The sequence below is a fragment of the Humulus lupulus genome, chromosome 1 (assembly GCF_963169125.1).
Source record: "Humulus lupulus chromosome 1, drHumLupu1.1, whole genome shotgun sequence".
Classification (NCBI taxonomy): Eukaryota; Viridiplantae; Streptophyta; class Magnoliopsida; order Rosales; family Cannabaceae; genus Humulus; species Humulus lupulus.
In genome coordinates, this window is record NC_084793.1 from 74,492,738 (window position 1) to 74,497,423 (window position 4,686).

The window sequence follows — 4,686 nt, forward strand, 5'->3', positions numbered from 1 at the left end:
TAGTTAGTGCCTTTTGTGTCTTCTGTTAATTGTGTTTTGTTTTTAGAGTCATCACTCGAGGATGAGTAATGTTGTAAGTTTGGGGGTGTGATAACTCTTGAATAAAGAGTTATTTCATGTGCTTTCGAACTTATAATTGTGAAAAATCATGGGTGATGTTAGTTTATTTTAGCTTTTGTAGCTAACTTTAGTGTTTTTATTATCTTAATTAAGTTTAATAATTCTTTTAGTTTTAATAGCTAGTGGGTTAAAGATATTAATTTCATGGATAAATATTTGCACAAATGAATGAGCTAACATATGAATCTATTTTGATGAAATTATGTTGTTGATGGCTGAATATTCAGGTTTGCTGCAGCAAAATTGAAGCATTTTGATCAGGCAGATTTTTGGACACATGGAACGTGTGGCAGTCAATGGGTGAGTTGACATTTTGGCTGAGGTGGAAAGGGCAGAAAGAACTAGTCAGCATATTGGAGAAAATGACAAAAATCAGAAGAAAGGAGAACTTCATATTTTTGGAGAAAAAGGGGCATATGGTACTTTTGGAAGAAAGAAGGAAAAAACCTAACATACACAAAAGAGGGTTTCAGCCGTATGAAGAAAGCAGCAGCCATTTTTGGAAAAGTAAACCAGAAAAAGACAGGAGAAAAACTCAGAATATCAACAAGGAAGAAGGAGGACAAACAAAGAAAGCTCAAGCATCATTTTGAATTTGTTCTTTCTTCTTTTCCTAAACTTTATTTTATTAATTTCTGAGTGTGATTCTAAATCTGAATATTAGGGGTTGTTTTGACTGTAAATTAATGTCTATGAACTCAGCCATGAACTAATTTTTAGGTGGCTTGAATTGTTGATGAACCCTATGTTATAGTCTATCAATTTCTTGCACTTTATTTTAGTAAAATCTCCTTTGTTCATTCAAGTGTGCTTATATTAATTTCTTATTGTTGTTTGGCCAACAATGGCAAGTTATTTAATTATGTTTAATGCTGGAAAGATTAAATGTAATGGGAAGAACTTGGATGACACAAGTCATAATCTAGGTTAGGTTATGTTAGCAAGTAACATAGGGATATGTTATTTGCCTTGTGTAACTTTTGAGAATTAAACTTTGATTTGCATTCTTAAATCTGATTTTTTATAGGAATATGTTTCATTAGGTAGAAGAATTAATGTCATAAAATTTGGGAAAGTTTTATGGGTGTTTAAATGAATTCTAGTTAACTTGGGAGTTTTGCTAGAATATTGCTGCAGCAATCTGTCCGCAAGTTGTTCAGGATGAATAATATAGGGGAATTCAATAATTCAAGTCCATTTTGCAATCCATATATTTCTCTCAATTTTCTTGTTCAGTTCAGTTTTTAATTTCAGTATTTCCATTTTTTTAATATTTTGCTTAGCCTATAAACAACCCACTTGATTTTTAATTTCTTAAAATTTTTTAGTAATTGTTTTGCTTATTTTTTTTATAATTTGTAATCCCTGTGGAGATGATTTACTTATCATTATATTACTTGTGTGATTGCGTGCACTTGCGTATTTAAAATCAAATATTAAATTGATCACAACAACTTTTTGGCGCCGCTGCCGGGGATTGGAATTAGAAATTTTTGTAATATCAATTACTTACAATTTATTTTTTCTTTGTTGAGCTGACTTTGTTTGCTTGCTCTTGTGTTTTCTCAAGTGATTTACTATATGAACGATCAAGAAGACATTGAACTAGCTCCTATTGACCCTGAGATTGAAAGAACAATTAGAAGAAGACTAAGGGAACAACGGGCTCAAAATCACCTTAATATGGCTGAAGAGGTTGAAGGAGTTGAGGGTGCTAATAATGTCACTAACACAATTGCTATGGCTGATGATAGAGAGAGAGAGCCACAAGGGAGTATGCTGCCCCCATGTTTAATGAGCTCAATCCGGGCATTGTTAGGCCTGAAATTCAAGCACCCCAATTTGAGTTAAAGGTCGTTATGTTCCAAATGTTGCAAACAATGGGTCAATTTAGTGGGCTTCCTACTGAGGATCCTCACCTTCGTCTTCGTTCATTTTTGGAGGTGAGCGACTCTTTCAAGCTACAAGGAGTGATTGACGAGGCCCTAAGGTTGAAATTATTCCCTTTCTCTTTAAGGGATCGAGCTAGAGCTTGGCTCAACACCCTACCTCCTGACTCGGTGACTACATGGAATGAGTTGGCTGAAAAATTCTTGATGAAGTACTTCCCTCCTACCAAAAATGCCAAGTTTCGCAATGAAATTATGTCATTTCAGCAGCTGGAAGATGAATCAGTTTGTGAAGCTTGGGAGAGATTCAAGGAGTTATTGAGGAAATGTGCACACCATGGGATCCCGCATTGTATACAAATGGAAACTTTCTACAATGGGCTAAATTCTTCCACTCGTATGGTGTTAGATGCTTCAGCTAATGGGGCTATTCTCTCTAAGTCCTATAATAAAGCCTATGAGATTTTGGAGAGGATAGCTAGCAACAATTATCAATGGTCCAATGTTAGAGCCTCAATAAGTCGAAAAGTGGCTTGTATACTTGAAGTGGATGCATTGACAACTTTGACCGCTCAAGTTTCTTCAATGACTAACCTTCTCAAGAACATGAGTTTGGGGGGAATGGTACAACCAGCTGCTATGGGACAAGTTGCCGATGTATCTTGTGTTTATTGTGGAGATGGGCATGCATTTGAGAGTTGTCCTTCGAATCTCGCTTCAGTTTGTTATGTGGGGAATCAAAATGCCAACCGAAATAACCCATATTCGAACTCTTACAATCCGGGGTGGAGGCAACATCCAAGGGGGGGGTCAAGGAGCTAGTTCAAGCGGAGCACCAATGCAAAACAAGCCTACATATCCACCGGGGTTTTCTCAACAACAACAAAGAGCTCAACCACCTCCTCCAAAAGTGTCTCAATCAAGCTCTTTGGAGAGTTTAATGAAATAATATATGGCAAAGAATGATGCTGTGATTCAGAGTCAAGCGGCATCCTTGAGGAATCTAGAAACTCAATTGGGGCAGCTTGCTAATGAGCTACGGAATAGATCACAAGGCACCTTGCCTAGTGATACATAAAATCCAAGGAAAGATGGCAAGGAGCATTGTAAGGTGGTTACCTTGAGGAGTGGTAAAAATATGGAATTGACTGAGGATAATTGTAATAGAAACAGCGAGCCTACTTCAATCCAAAGTAGTGTGGACAAAGGAGACAAAGCTGTGAAATAAAAAAATTTAAATGCTGACCGTGAAGCAATTCCTCCGCAAAATGCTACAGGAAAGCCTATAAGCAAGCCACCTCCACCATTTCCTCAGCACTTTCAAAAGCAGCAACAAGATGGTCAATTCCGGAGATTTTTAGATGATTTGAAACAACTTCACATCAATATATGTGAAGTTTTTGAAGAATATTTTAACTAAAAAGAGGAGGCTTGGTGAATTTGAAACAGTGGCGTTGACTGAAGGTTGTAGTGCTATATTGAAGAGTAAAATTCCTCCTAAATTGAAGGATCCGGGCAGCTTCACAATTCCTTGTTCTATTGGTGGTAGAGATGTTAGTAGAGTACTTTGTGACTTGGGGGCTAGTATCAATTTGATGCCCATGTCAATTTTCAAGAAGTTGGGGATTGGAGAAGCAAGACCAACCACAGTCACTTTGCAATTAGCAGATCATTCTATGGCACACCTGGAAGGAAAAATTGAAGATGTATTTGTGCAAGTTGATAAATTCATTTTTCCGGCTGATTTCATCATCCTTGATTATGAAGCAGATAGAGATGTTCCTATTATCTTGGGTAGGCCATTTCTAGCTACCGGGAGGACCTTGATTGATGTACAAAAATGGGAGCTTACTATGAGGGTGAATGACCAACAAGTGACTTTCAACGTGTTTAATGCTATGAAGTTTCCGGATGAGGTTGAGGAATGCTCTAGGCTAAGTGTAATTGAGTCTATTGTCGCTGAAAAATTCCATAAGGAAGCTTGTAAAGATGGAGTGGGGGTGAGGTCACTTGAAGAGCTTGAAAACTTAAGTGAAGAGGAAGAAAGCCAAGTTACAAGGGTGGAGTCAAAGCAGCCCTTTGCTAAATTTAGGAGGCCTTTTGAGTCATTGAACTTGTCGGAAGGGAATTTTAAGCCTCCTAAGCCTTCTATTCAAGAGCCACCAAAATTAGAGTTGAAGCATTTGCCTAGTCACTTGAAGTATGCTTATTTGAGAGATAATGATACCTTGCCTGTGATTGTTTTAGCCATGTTAGGAGCTGAAAAAGAGAGTTTGTTGCTGGCTGTTTTGAAGAAATACACAAGGGCCATTGGTTGGACTATGGAGGATATAAAGGGGATAAGTCCCTCATTTTGTATGCATAAAATTCTGTTGGAGGAGTTCAGTAATAATTTTTTTGAGCAACAGCGAAGGCTTAATCCTATCATGAAGGAAGTGGTTAGAAAAGAGATAATTAAGTGGCTTGATTATGGAATTGTTTACCCAATTTCAGATAGTTCTTGGGTCAGCCCAATTAAGTGTATTCCTAAAAAAGGTGGAGTCACAGTGGTGGCTAATGAAAATAATGAGTTGATTCCCACAAGACAAGTGACGGGGTGGCGTGTTTGTATGGACTATCGAAAGTTGAATAAGGCTGCTCGTAAAGACCACTTCCCGCTGCCATTCATTGACCAAAT

At 37.5% G+C, this 4,686-nt stretch overlaps 1 non-coding gene across 1 annotated transcript; it reads right to left on the minus strand.

The window, feature by feature from the left end:
- Nucleotides 1-2,246: 2,246 nt before the first annotated feature.
- LOC133813292 (small nucleolar RNA R71) lies at nt 2,247-2,353 on the minus strand. The gene has a single exon (XR_009884321.1). It is a non-coding gene; the product is annotated as a small nucleolar RNA R71 (small nucleolar RNA).
- Nucleotides 2,354-4,686: the final 2,333 nt, after the last annotated feature.